At 51.0% G+C, this 15128-nt stretch overlaps 1 protein-coding gene across 1 annotated transcript in view; it reads right to left on the bottom strand.

The window, feature by feature from the left end:
• The window catches only part of nphp4 (nephronophthisis 4), a gene marked incomplete at both ends in the record, with an annotated part of 904050 nt that overhangs the window by 623758 nt on the left and 265164 nt on the right, over positions 1-15128 (bottom strand). The window lies entirely within an intron of this gene.

The following is a 15128-nucleotide window of genomic DNA, read 5'->3' as shown; positions in this document are numbered from 1 at the left end:
TTCTTCAGGCCTGTACATTGTCTGTGGTAGCGCGGGGTCCGGCCGCCCCATCAAGAGTGTGTTGGGGGTGACTGGGTCGACATCTGCTACATCACTTGAGACGTAACCGAGGGGCTTTGAGTTCAATACTCCCTCGATCTCCGTGAGGACTGTCATTAAGACTTCTTCCGCCACGGTCTGGGCCCCAAGCACGGCGTACAGGGCTGTCTTTATTGAACGTACTTCTCGTTCCCAAGTTCCACCGAAGTGAGGTGCGTTCGGGGGATTAAACTGGAAGTCAATCTTGGATGGAGCGAGGTGGGTCTTAAGTTCTGGGCCCATAGCTTGGAAGCTCTCTCTCAGCTCTCTTTCTCCGCCTTTGAAGTTTGTCCCGTGATCAGACAATAAGATAGACGGTTTGCCTTTCCGCGATGTGAATCTTCGGAAGGCCATAAGGAATGAGTCTGTGCTCATGGTTGGAAGGAGTTCTATATGCATCGCTCGGGTGGTCATGCATTTGAATACAATACCCCACCGCTTCTCGGTTCCTCTTCCTTTCTTTATATACAGCGGGCCGAAACAGTCCATACCGGTGGAGTGAAAAGGCTTGTCGCCGAGTCGGAGGCGACAGGGAGGTAGGTCAGCCATCCGGGGTATACTGGGCTGCGCTCGCCACTTACGACAGTCTAGACAGGTTCGCTGGAAGCGCCGCACTGCTTCTCTCCCTTGCAGTATCCAATAACGACGTCTGATCTCCGCGAAGACTCTCTCTGCCCCGGCGTGATGCACATCCTCGTCGTATTTCTTTATGATCAGCTATGTGACCTTGTGTCGGCTGTTTAAGACTATCGGGTACTTGACGTCATCCGGTAAGTCTGGAGCTCTCCGCAGACGACCACCCACTCTGATGAGACCATGGGCGTCGCTCTCGGGGGCTAGGTGGAGCAGTCTGCTGTCTGATGGGACGGGCTTTGCTCCCTGTAGACAGTCTAGCTCATCGGGGAACGAGTCTCTCTGGGCTCGTTGTAGTAGAAGAAGTTCTGCTTCTTCGTAGTCAGCTGCTGTAATGTCAGTAGTGAGCTGAACCTCTGGGTGGTGCCACAGGAATGTCTTTAGCTGCGCACTCTCTAGGGTGAGGCAATCGTCTATGTCGGGGTCTGTGGAGACGAGTGTGTTCAATCCACAGAACATAGATTTCTTGTTTTCGGCCTCCTCTTTACTCGCTTCCCGTGGGGTGGGTGTAGGCCACTCTTCTTCCGGGAGCTTGAGGAACTCTGGCCCGTCACTGTATAGGTTGTGACGGGTGAGGTCATCCAGGGACATTCCCCGGGTGATGACGTCAGCTGGGTTGTGTTTTGTGTCCACATACCTCCAGCTTGCTACTTCTGTTAAATCTTGAATCTCTGTGACTCTGACTCCCACGAAGACCTTGTATCTGCACGAATCAGACCGGATCCATGTGAGTACTGTCGTGGAGTCTGACCACAAGATTGTTCTTTGCACCGGAATGGTGAGTTCACGTTGGATTAACGTGGCGAGTTGCGCTCCTGCTAGGGCTGCGCAGAGCTCTAGACGCGGGATAGATTGTTGCTTTCGTGGGGCTATTCTTGAGCGAGCCAGGATGAAAGCAGTATGTATTTCTCCTCCCTCCTCTCGGGCACGCAAGTAGGCCACCGAACCGTAGGCTACTTCGGAGGCGTCGCTGAAGACGTGCAGGTCCATCTGGCACGTCTCCGGCCTCACTGTGGGTGGGAAGTAGCTGCGGCGTATGTTGACACCTGGGAGTGAGCTGAGTTCCGTCTCCCACTCTCTCCATGTGGATGCAAGGTGTTCGGGTATGGGGTCGTCCCAGCCCTGGTCCTTGTCCCATAACGCTCTTACAATCATCTTTGCCCTGGTGGTGTAAGGTAGAATACATCCCAACGGGTCATATTGTCTGGCGAGTGTTCTGTATACACTCCGTCTGGTGGTCGGTAGTGCAGTCGACCTTCCCTGCTCCTTGGTCAGGGGTGTGTGTTTATAATGGAGCGAGTCTGTTTTGAAGCGCCAGACTAGTCCTAATGTCATTTCTTGGGCTTCTCCTGGGATGGTCGCCATCCAGGTCTCGCTGCTTGCTGCCTTGTCCTCGGGGGAGAGGCTGCGCAATACTTGCGGGTCGCTGCTGGCCCACTGCCTGAGATCAAAGCCGCCTTTGATCAGGGAGGCGCGGAGTTTGAGTAGAAGGGCCTCGGCTTCTTCTGGCGTCGAGACGCTTTGCAGACAGTTGTCCACGTAGAAACTATTTCCTACACTTTGTCGGACCTCTTCATCAGCTGCTGGGTCCTCTGCGACGTGTTTTTGCAGTGCAAACGTAGCACAGCATGGGCTGCATGTGGTTCCGAAAGGGAGGACTTCCCATTGATAGATGGCTGGTTGCTCATCCCCGATCCTCTCTCTCCATAGGAACCGCAGCAGGGGCTTGTCCTCCTCCACTAGTCTCACCTGCAGGAACATCCCTTTGATGTCGCCGCTGATGGCCACCTTGTCTTGGCCGAAACGTAGTAACACGCCTAGTAGAGAGGGGCCGAGTGTTGGGCCGGGCAAGAGCTCTTTATTCAGATTTTGTGATCCGATCTGGTAGCTGCAGTTGAACACAATACGATCCTTGCCGTTGTGGTGGACTTTGTGGTGCGGCACGTACCATGATTCGGTCGTCTGATCGGCCTCTTTAATGTCAATTTTCTTTATGTGTCCCGCTGTGATTAGCTTGTTAATCTCAGCGCGGTACACCGTCTCTTGAGCGGGGTCTCTGGCTAGGCGCCGCTCTGTGTTCAATAGATACCGCTCCGTCGCTTCTTTTGGGGCGTGGAAGGTAGGCATACCCTCTCGCCTCAGGAGTGGAGTTGCGTATCTCATCACTCCGTTGACTTTGACTCTCTTTGTCCCCTGCTCGAGGAGGGCTATAGCGTAAATGTCTTCCTTGGAACGAATGTCTTTCTTTTCGTTCTTAAAGGGCATTGTCTCTAGTGTCCATAGCCTCTCGACATGCTGTAGGAGGGTGGTGTCTTCTTCTGTCACTCTGGAGTGGAGGCAGTTCGTGGCTGCTGTTCGGTTAAGAGACTTAGCGAGGGGGCCTTGTAATGTCCATCCTAGGCGGGTCTCGACTGCTGCAGGACAGCCTCTGGGCCCTGTGTGGACCCGGTCAATCGGGACGATGAGGTCTGCATGGTCGGAGCCTATCAGCAGGGTCGGGGTGGCACCGTCTATGAGCGGTATAGGTAGTTGACGCAGGTGCACATATTTATCCATCAGCTTGGCGATGGGGTAGGTGTACTGCGACAGGCCTATTTCTTGGCTGGTGAAAGCGTTAGTAATCCTATACCGTCTCTCTGGCTGCCCGCTTGCTGCGATAGTGAAGGAGACATTCTCGCCCTTTATCGTCTTTAGATCTCTTCTTATTGTCCGAATCGTCATCTGGTTTTCGCTCCCCCGCAGCCCCAGCTGGGCCGCAGCGGACGCGAGGAGAAGGGTCTTCTCTGACCCGTCGTCAAGGACGGCGTAAGTGTCCATGACCTTATCTTGGTAACTCAGTGTTACGCGGACCACCTTTAAGAGCACCCGGGCGCCCCCGCTGCTGGCGGGGTCAATGTACATAACACTTGCCTTTGTGCTGCTTGAGGGTGCAGGCTTTCTTCTGTTACTGTCGTGTAGGACATCTAGGTGGGCTCCGTCACACCGACTACACCTCTTCTTTAAGCGGCAATCGGCTGCCATGTGACTGCGCGCACATCGGTAACAGCGTCGGTTGGACATTATCCATTGACTCACCTCGTCGGCGGTCATCTTCTTGAATGTGTCACATTGTGACAACCAGTGTTCCTTTTCGCAGTACGGGCACACCATCTTCCACTTCTCTTTCATCGAGGGGGTACTGTGGTTCTTGCTGCTCGGTACTGATTCTGATTGGTGCATGACGGTCACCAATCTGCGGCCATCGTTTGCTCTCCTAGGTCCCTCTCTGGAGCTTGGGGTGCTCCGCATGAACGTATCCAACCGTAGGCTGTTGACTTCTCTCGCCAGGAAGTCGGCTAGGTCTAGGAGGGATGGCTCGGGACCGTTAGGATCACGGTGGTCTCTTTGCCGCCTGAAGCGCTCTTGTCGGGCGGGCGGAAGCTTCTCTAAAATCCTCTCGACATTAGAGTTTGCGTACAGTTCGTGCATACCCTTTTCTCTTTGCGCCCCCAGCATCCCTACCAGGGATTGTACCTTGATAGACAGGTCATCTAGTGAGCGATTGTCTGTGGCTGGGGGTAGGCGGTCAATATGCCTTATCTCTTGTATTACGTAGTCCCATATGCGTCCATATCTTTGGTCGAGTGCTGCTAGAGCCGCTGTGTATGGGGTAGTAGAGGTGGCATAGGCCAGCGGTATATTGTGCGCTCGGGGCACCTTGAGGTGCTTCAGTAGGATAGCATACTTGTACGGTTCATCAGCTACATCGGACATCATTGTCTCTAAGCACATTCGTAGCTCCGTGTACTGTGCTCTGTTCTCGTGGGTGAAGTCCGGAAACGTCGGTGTGCCAATGTATGATGCCATGGATGGCTGGCACATCGGTGAGCGTTGGAAGAGAGGCCTCCTAGGCGAGTCTCCTCTTACGCCTCTTGGTGGGCTGGTACCTGCTGGGTACCATGGCCCGCGTATCCAGGTGCTGTTCCTCGGGGCTGGTCGTGCGTCAAGCTCACCCGTGAATTGAGTCGGGGGTCTGTAGCGCAGAGCCGCGGGGGTAGAGCCTGGGCTGTACTGGACCTCCTGGTCCTGTGGAGTACTGTGCTGCTGTCGGGCTTGACTCTCCTCCTCTCCCTCTTCTTCTTCCTCTGGCAGGTCCTCTAGATCCTGTAGTCGTCTATTTAGCCTCTCCGCGGTGTAGACCGTTTCTTCCTTGTAGCTGGGTCTCACTTGGACCGGTCGGGGAAGGGGTTCGGAGGGGGGTATAGGCTCTCTCTGGTGGTCGGGCTCAGGGTCGCTTGATCGGGTAGGGGAGGGTGCCCTTGACCCTTGTCTTGACGAGGCCCTGGAACCCCGTGCGGAGGGAGGGGGTGTTGCCCTGGTGATCAGCTGCTCCATTATCTGCGCTTGTAATCGGTCGCGCTCGGCTTCGCGCTTGGTGAGAGCGAGGTCGCGCTCTGCTTCTCTTTGGGCACCGGCAGCTGCGCGCTGGGCTTCGGCGGCGGCGAGCTGGGCTTCGGCCCGGTCCCTTACCATATTCTCTTCCGTCTGAAGGCGTCTAATCTCTAGACGTATACGATCTTCGTCGCTCCGTTGCTGCGCCTGAAGGCGTTCTCTTTCCATGGAAGAATGTTCGCGCTCACTAAGCGTCTGTGCTTGGAGTCGATCGCGCTCTGTTGAGGCTGCTAGGCTGGCGAGGAATGCCTGTGCCAGCATCTTGTCCGCCTCGCTGGGAGAAGACGCTGGTTGAGGTGATCCGCTCCTGGCAGTACTCGTTGGAGATCTGTTCTCCTGTGGCGAGTCCTGGAGATCCATCTCCGGGGTGCTCTCCTCTTCTTGTAGCGGGTAGAGTTCCATCCCTGGAGAGCTGTCTTTATCCTGGAGCTCTCCGGGGACTACTTCTTCGGTCTTGGCGGGGGGTAAAGTCATGTCGGGTCCCTCCTGGTCCCTACCGTGAGCTTGGTCAGTTACGTTAGAACCCACTAGGGCCTCTATTGGCGGGGTAGCCTGGTCGATAGGGTCGGACATAATTTTACTATCTACTTTTTCCGCGTTTACCGTCTGTAGAAAGCTAGGTAGTATATTGGCAACGTAATCCTCTAAGTACTGAGGTGTCTGCCGTCTACGCTGCGGGCGATCTACTTTAGGAGAACCGTTTTGTGGAGTGTTCATCATAGGCCATGTCAATATTAATACCACTATATTAATATTACACTAGTTACCCTCCGGCTCGAAGGACCAATTGTAACTGAGGGGTACAATTCCCTGACTGTATTGATAAGTATGGTATCATTAAACCACTACCGCTTTATGTACTTTAATTACTGGCCATACAGTACATGATATATAAATATGATGAACACTTCCCACAATGAATCGGTTCCACACAAAGTTGTAATTGAGTATTTATTGCAGCAAAAGGTACATAATATACTTCTCTATTTTACTTTGGATGCGCTTATAAGGCAAAGGAATGTGCATAGGCAAATCAATAATGAATGTCCATTCTCTGGTTACGCAGGAGGTAATTATACAACCTGAATCTTAGGGAATTATATCTATGGTACACTAGTAATATATAGCGGGAGATACTGGAAGGGTCCCCCCGGTTGTAAGCCAGCAGGGGTAGAGGATCTGTCGGTAGTAGAGAGTCTGGTCAACGATGACTAAGGAGACTCCAAGTACAGGAGACGGTGCAATAGTCTCTTGATCCACAGACGAATACAGCTGTTCTCCGTAGACTGTAGCTCCACAGTGAAGAAAGCTAGCCGGCCTCAGGCTCTCTGAGGCGCAGACTCGACGTGGCTCCTCACAGGGTAAATCCCACACGTGTAGGCGTCGGCGATTCTCCGCTCCATAAATCACAGGACCAAAACAAATATAATCCAGCCGCAAAGGGCTATGTAGTCGTCGGGTAGATTAATCCAGTGTACATGTCCACACGGTTCTCGTCTAGGTCTCCTCGGGTGAAAGCGCCATGAAAGCAGCCCAGCCTGGATAAGCACTCTAGCTGGTACGAGGAAGCGTTGGTGATGCTGGTCACTGTAGAACTTTAGCCGCACGATACACTATACACAAATAGACTATTACTGACTGTAAAGTGTCACAGCCAACTAAGTGACACTTTGTATAAATGACATCCTGTTCTCTCTGTCCCTTGTATGATTTAATAGGTTTATTGTATATATCTGTTTTAAATCTAGGCATATGTTACTGTAGGTGTCTAGATGTGATATGTATTCATATATATATATATATACATATATATGTGTATACGTATATATATGCATATACGCTTTGAACAAGTATCTAGGCCTGGGCTGGTAATGCCCAGTCAGAAAGGAGTGGAGAAGAGAGGGGCCACTATAGCCGTATAAACTATTTTTCACATGTAATAATTATGGAAACATATATACTGTTGGTATAAAGGTATATATATATAATGCTATATTAATTATATGTTTCATGAATGATATGCTTGGCGATGATACCTACAGAAGGTATCATAACCCTTGCCTGTTATGCCTGTTTCTCTTACTGTTAGAGTGAGTCAGAACGAGAGTGGCCCCATGCAGTAAGGGAGTGAACGGCTGGAATGTAAAGGCCATGAAGAGGGAGCTCCAGTCAGAGGGGCATTGTATTCTTATGAACTATGCATCTGTCTCTCTCCCTCCTCTCCGGCCGGCAGACGCATTAAACTGGTTAACCCTTTGTGGGGTCTGAGTGAGATGGGGAGTGAAGGGACTTTCCACAGCAGAGAACAAAGGAAGTCTGTTCCAGCGAAAACGTTACAATTACTTTCGAGTTACAGCCTAGTGGAGTAAAATGGGAGGAGAGCCAGTCCCCACGAGCCGTGCATTGACTGGCTGGTGAAATGACATCACGGTGACAGCGCTGTATTTGGACCAATAAGCAGAAGAGACCCTGGGGCCCTTTATAAGGGCCAACTGGCGAGAGCACAGGAGGGTTTTTACACGGAGCTGGAGAGAGAAGAAGAATGGTGCCTACTGACTTTTTTGAGAGATGAGAAGAATGCTGCCAGACACGGGGCACAAGCCGTGCAGAGATGAGATGTTTTGTTCTGTGCTTATTTTAAACTGAATTGGGTGCTTTCCACTTCAGTATCTTTTTGTAACTAGCTTTTTCTAATTAAAATTACCTCTTTATAAATATCCTTTGTATCTTTTCTTCACTCTCAGACGGCCGGGTAAGCATTGAAATGTGTTCTGCATTTGTAACTTCACCCTGTTGCATTTTTGATTAATGATAATATGTGTAAGTGGCTTTATCCCTAGCTATAATGGGGATATAACTATAACTATAGGCTTTATCAAGTAGAGTAATAGGAGACATATGATTATGTATTAATGCAAAATAGAATAAGTGGCTTTATGATTATGCATTAAGGACTAAAGGTGGATTCTGTAAAATGGGATTATCAAGTAAATCCATACAGTGATAAATACGTGTAACGGATAAGGGAAATGGACCTCATCTAATTAAAGAGAGTCCGTCCCAGTGCAAATAGAATAAAAATATACCCCGCAACTCCATTTAATCAACTGTATTACTGGAGGGGACGGGGGGTTCCTGTGTGTGAGCCGAGGTCTGCTGAGTTTAAGCCCTGAACGTTATAGACAAATTGAGTCCTAGATGTCCCACGCTTCGCGGGACGCTGCTTGAAGCTGGGATTCGGACTAAAGAGTTATGGGATAATCAATCTGACCTCGGTTTACGACCGGTGCTCAACATGGCGTCCCTGGCGATGGGCATTTATACTAACCAAAATAGGTGCTAAACGGCCGAAGAAGACAGGACTACTGTCAAAAGCCTCTGGAGTAAAATTAAATTACAGATTTGGCAAAAATTAAAGTAGAAAGCTCTACTGGCGACTCGAGTGGAAGGCTGTACTCGGGGATATCACAAATGAATAGAAAGCTCTATCTTGGTGATTAAAGCAACGTTTACTCACAACTAAAGGGTAACATAATGTTTATAGAGCTCTGGGGGGAGTTACAAGTGCAACATAATTTCGTGCTTTGCCCACAGGAAGCGAACTGGCCCTACCCAAGGCGAGGGCTCCCTAGCCCAAAGACACTGTTTGTAAGGAGGGGAGACTGGATGTGAAGCGAAGCCAAAACGGCCGTTCACAGAAAGGCGAGGGCTCCCTAGCCCAAAGACACTGTTTGTAAGGAGGGGAGACTGGATGTGAAGCGAAGCCAAAACGGCCGTTCACAGAAAGGCGAGGGCTCCCTAGCCCAAAGACACTGTTTGTAAGGAGGGGAGACTGGATGTGAAGCGAAGCCAAAACGGCCGTTCACAGAAAGGCGAGGGCTCCCTAGCCCAAAGACACTGTTTGTAAGGAGGGGAGACTGGATGTGAAGCGAAGCCAAAACGGCCGTTCACAGAAAGGCGAGGGCTCCCTAGCCCAAAGACACTGTTTGTAAGGAGGGGAGACTGGATGTGAAGCGAAGCCAAAACGGCCGTTCACAGAAAGGCGAGGGCTCCCTAGCCCAAAGACACTGTTTGTAAGGAGGGGAGACTGGATGTGAAGCGAAGCCAAAACGGCCGTTCACAGAAAGGCGAGGGCTCCCTAGCCCAAAGACACTGTTTGTAAGGAGGGGAGACTGGATGTGAAGCGAAGCCAAAACGGCCGTTCACAGAAAGGCGAGGGCTCCCTAGCCCAAAGACACTGTTTGTAAGGAGGGGAGACTGGATGTGAAGCGAAGCCAAAACGGCCGTTCACAGAAAGGCGAGGGCTCCCTAGCCCAAAGACACTGTTTGTAAGGAGGGGAGACTGGATGTGAAGCGAAGCCAAAACGGCCGTTCACAGAAAGGCGAGGGCTCCCTAGCCCAAAGACACTGTTTGTAAGGAGGGGAGACTGGATGTGAAGCGAAGCCAAAACGGCCGTTCACAGAAAGGCGAGGGCTCCCTAGCCCAAAGACACTGTTTGTAAGGAGGGGAGACTGGATGTGAAGCGAAGCCAAAACGGCCGTTCACAGAAAGGCGAGGGCTCCCCTAGCCCAAAGATACTGTTTGTGAGGAGGGGAGACTACGTGACACGCAGCCAAGACGACCGTTCACTGAATGTTCCCTGGATGGCTACCTAGCCCGAGGCTACGTGACGCTAGCTAAAACGGCGTGTTCACTGGAACATGGGCTGACAAGCCAGGAGTGAACTGAATGCTAACTGGATGACAACCTCCAGCTCCAGGAGACGCTGAGGCAGCGGGAGCGGGAGCTCACGGCCCTGAAGGGGGCGCTGAAGGACGAGGTGGCCACGCACGACCGGGAGATCCGAGACCCTCAGGGAGCAGTACAGCACCGACATGGAGAGGCTGAGGAGCAGCATGGAGCAGGTGTCCCAGTCTCAGGCAGGTATCGAGGCAGAGCGGCAGCGTGTGAACACCTCGGTGCGCTCCCTGCAGCAGCAGCTAGAGGACTGCAGGGATGAGAGTGCCCACTGGATGGAGCAGTTCCACACCACCAGAGACGAACTGCGAAGCACCAAACAGGAGCTGCTGCAGTCTCGTCTGGAGAAGGACGAGTTTGAGGAGGAGCTGAAGGAGCTGCAGGAGCGAGATCACTCCCTGCAGTGCATAAGCCCAGGACCACGTGGTCATGAGGAAGTGAGGCAAGCGAGAGCAACCTATATATCTCCCCGTGGTGAACACTCAGGGGTGAGAGTGACATCTACAAGGTCTCACAGACAATCACCAAACATAACAGTCACTAACCACCCAGTCTGGACCGATAACTCTGATACACCATGGTCAATCCTCACCTTCACTGGACCGTCATTGACGAACTATGGTAGATGGGAAACAAGCATGGTAACGGCAGGAGGCTCTTACTACCGAAACCTGAGGAAACAGGTAATGGAAAAAAGGACCAAAAAGCCCCTGAAACCAGGCAAGGCAGTAATCACAGAGTGTGATTATGAGGTGTTTCACGCGGAGAAAATTGTCCATGTGACACTAAGTCAAGACCAATACAAGGAGATAGAGTCCTCACACATAAACTGGGACAGACTGGTGTCCCGTATAAAGGAACTACTGCAGAAAAGGGAAATCTATGCTGGCCACGGTACTAAGGACATGCCCTACCGACTAGCCATAAACCTGATGTGGGGCAGGTCTCGAGGATATGGCCAAAGAGGCATATGGTTGGGGAAAGCCGTAATCAGCGCGATCTCAAGCCTAAGGAGTGCAGGGCACACGGAGATCCGTCTCATGATGGAACCTAGGGACCATGAGTCAATAACCCTGGCCGTGGATAGAGCCGGGGAGGGTGAGGAAGACGAGGACGATGAGCCTGCATTGGTACCTCTCACTCCCCCTCCGAACCCTAAGGGATCGGGACCCGTACCCAGGAAAGAAAGGTCCAACTCCCAGAACTCCTCCCGAGCAGCGGAGAGAGGGAGATCATCCACACCCAGGAGACCGACAGTACCGTTCGAACCTGAAAAGGCGGAACCTGCGCGATCTCAGGCCAGGAGTATCCATAGACTTCTAGGCCGTCCCCCGGACTCAGGGGACGACCCAGCAAGTAGCGAACAGGAGTATACTGATCTAAATCAGGACTCAGGAATGGAGGGAGACCGGGATAGGTCAAGCTCCAGAGCATCCTCCAAGTCTTCATCTCGATCAAGATCTAGGGAGAGAGTTCGGTACCCGAGGGGCGAACCTCCTAGACCTCGAAACAAGAGAGCGAAACCGGTCAAACTGAGACCTATAGGCAAGGGGCCTACTCTGAAAGGCACCACCTTTCAGTCACCCTCGGGCTTGACCTGGAGCTCAGGATTGGAGGACGTCTCCGAAGAGAGTGAAGGAGACTTGGAAGGAAAGGAAACAGGGGATATTATGCCAGCATATCCCGTGAGATGGGGAACGGCTCAGGCCTTAGCCCGGTCACCCGTGGCAGAAAAAGTGTTGTCTCACCCTGGGGTAACAGAACCATACAAGCATGCACACTTACATGCAGGCTATGACATACTACGTGAACAGGTGTACAAGCTAGACAGGGCCATGGCTGAAATAGCCAGGAGAGAAAGAAACTGGTTGAACGAGGCCCCGTCCATAAGCCCAATCCGAGCCCTGAGACACAGCACAGAGGAACACCGACCGGAAGTGAGCCCTCACTCCATACTAGCCCAATCTCCCGGAGACATTTACCGACCGAGAGGAAAGAGTTCACATACAGGCAGGAGTCTGCGTGACAGCACCCAATATGGAGAAAGCAACAAAGCACAAGAATTGTTAAGCAAAACCCAAGTGCTCAAAAAACTGGCCCCAGAAATGCTTCGAGGGGAGACCCAGGCTGCTTATATCCATAAGTGTGCTCAGATTTTCCATGGGTCACCTCTCTATGATGACCCGGAGGCCGCTCGCATTTTGAGACACCTCAAAGGACTGGAGGTCCCCGAAGGGGCTTCAATGGCCCAAATGATGGAAATGGAAGTAAGAATCCCCGGTCAAGATCCAGGGGAAAATATGGTGGAGAAACTAATCCCACAGGTGCGAGACGGGAGCTTGTCTCTCACTGTTGCAGCAGAATCAGTCATACGTGGAACGCCTAGGCGAAGATCAGGCTTACTGCTTGAAAAGCTATTCATCGGTGTACCAGGTGGTAACCGTCTTGCAGCCAAATGCGCAGCATGGTCCCGAGACCAGTTACGGACGGAATGCATGCTGTATGACCAAGTCAAAATGCTTTCTCAACACAAATACTGTAAAGATGTCCGTCTTTTCTCTAAACCAGAGTAGAGAGGACGAAAGAATTTGTAATCTATTTCATGCAAAGGGGATTTCCTGACAGCTACCATCTGGTAGGTTAGCACCTGTACCAACCATATCAGCTGCGTGAGATGTACACTCACCAGCGCCTATGGATAAAAATTGAGACTCTGCAAACTCTCATCAAGCTTAGCACCTTGACGCGGGGGGACAGAGCGAGCATCAGGGTCTCTATATCCGACGGGCCTATCAGATTTGTGGGGACTCGGAAGCTTCAGCATACAGGACGCTGTGGTGCTTAGGCGGCCGAGTCACTGGTTTATAGGTCTGTCAAAACGGATTGGAGGTTCTGGGGCTTAGAACATTCGTGAGTTGGGCTTTATGCTAATTGAATAGGTATCAAAAGCCGAAAGAATATGAACTGAAATAACTGCGGTCAGGGGCCTCTGGAGTAAAATTTATTACAGATTTGAGTTAAAACCTTACTCAAGTGTGATCTTATCAGCAAGCAATCCTCTCCAACCAAGACTCCTCCTAAGTGCTCGAGATCTGGAACAATGAGTGACGTAGAGGTCTGCAAAGCGCAGCAGACAGCCTAAGAGGTAAAAAATCTATCAGGAACAAGAGAGGGTTCATAAGAAACCACTTGAAGTGGCGTTTACTCGCGACTAATAGGGCTAGGGAGCCCTAAAGTCACTTGAACTTGAAGTAACTAAATGCTTACTTAAAGTCAGAACTTAAGTAGAAAAAACTCTACTTTGTGAATAGCAGGCTGAAATAGCCATTGCGAATAGCAGGCTGAAATAGCCATTGCGAATAGCAGGCTGAAATAGCCATTGCGAATAGCAGGCTGAAATAGCCATTGCGAGCAGGCTGAAATAGCCATTGCGAATAGGAGCGAATAGCAGGCTAACTAGCCATTGCTAACAGGACGAGGCTACTCACATGATCAGACAGGTATATGATAACCTTGGACATGCCGGAAGTAGGAGGATGTTGGTATACCTGAGAACTAACAACATTCTCATACATAAAGCCAAACAAAGAGCGATAACAGTCCGAAAGGCCTGTGAACAATGTGCGCTGGTAAAGGTGCGCTGGTAAAGGGACAAAACCTGAACCAGTGCCGCATTCTTAGACAAGGGGGGGGGGTCCCCCGGAGTCAGCGGACGACGCAGCGAATGGCAAGAAGGAATATACTGACTCAGGTCAGAAATCGGAAATGGAGGAAGACCGGGATAGGTCAAGCTCCAGAGCATCCTCAAGGTCCTCATCTAGACCTCCCAGACCTCCCAGACCTCCCAGACCTCCCAGACCTCCCAGACCTCCTAGACCTCCCAGACCGGACAGAGAGACATCGGCCTGGACCCGGGTTACAGGGCGACGAGAGCCCTGAATGGACCTGAAAGAGAGAAAAGAAATGAGTCCTCTGTGGACTGTATCTGTGATGTCCTGCGAGGCCTACGGACAGGGTCACAAGACCAGGCCAACCACACTTCAATAGAGGACTGCTGCTACAATTCTCGGGGATCCGTGGGGGTCGCCCGAGAAGTGACAAATCAACCTACCTCAAACTATGGGAGAGATCCAAGAGGTCAGAGGGGGCGACACCAAGGTGACCAAGATGACCAAGGTGACCAAGATGACCAAGACGACAACAGCCTGGGTGCATCGGCCGGGAACAACAGATGCAAGTCTTCCCGCCGGATACCAAGCAACAACGTGACCCCTATCCTGTCGAGCCGTCCAGCCAGGGAACAACAGATGCAAGTCTTCCCGCCGGCTACCAGGGTAACAAGGTACCAAGATGGCAGAGGGGGTGTGGAGAGTCACAGCCACGTGACCCCACAATCGCCATCTCGTCCCCCAGTACAGACGCTATTAAGACAATGGAAAATGACCGACCAGGATGACAGAGGGGGTGTAAAGTGTCACAGCCAACTAAGTGACACTTTGTATAAATGACATCCTGTTCTCTCTGTCCCTTGTATGATTTAATAGGTTTATTGTATATATCTGTTTTAAATCTAGGCATATGTTACTGTAGGTGTCTAGATGTGATATGTATTCATATATATATATATATACATATATATGTGTATACGTATATATATGCATATACGCTTTGAACAAGTATCTAGGCCTGGGCTGGTAATGCCCAGTCAGAAAGGAGTGGAGAAGAGAGGGGCCACTATAGCCGTATAAACTATTTTTCACATGTAATAATTATGGAAACATATATACTGTTGGTATAAAGGTATATATATATAATGCTATATTAATTATATGTTTCATGAATGATATGCTTGGCGATGATACCTACAGAAGGTATCATAACCCTTGCCTGTTATGCCTGTTTCTCTTACTGTTAGAGTGAGTCAGAACGAGAGTGGCCCCATGCAGTAAGGGAGTGAACGGCTGGAATGTAAAGGCCATGAAGAGGGAGCTCCAGTCAGAGGGGCATTGTATTCTTATGAACTATGCATCTGTCTCTCTCCCTCCTCTCCGGCCGGCAGACGCATTAAACTGGTTAACCCTTTGTGGGGTCTGAGTGAGATGGGGAGTGAAGGGACTTTCCACAGCAGAGAACAAAGGAAGTCTGTTCCAGCGAAAACGTTACAATTACTTTCGAGTTACAGCCTAGTGGAGTAAAATGGGAGGAGAGCCAGTCCCCACGAGCCGTGCATTGACTGGCTGGTGAAATG

This window comes from Notolepis coatsorum, assembly GCF_963971535.1.
Source record: "Notolepis coatsorum genome assembly, chromosome: 17".
Lineage (NCBI taxonomy): Eukaryota > Metazoa > Chordata > Actinopteri > Aulopiformes > Paralepididae > Notolepis > Notolepis coatsorum.
This window is presented reverse-complemented; position numbering and strand designations above follow the sequence as displayed.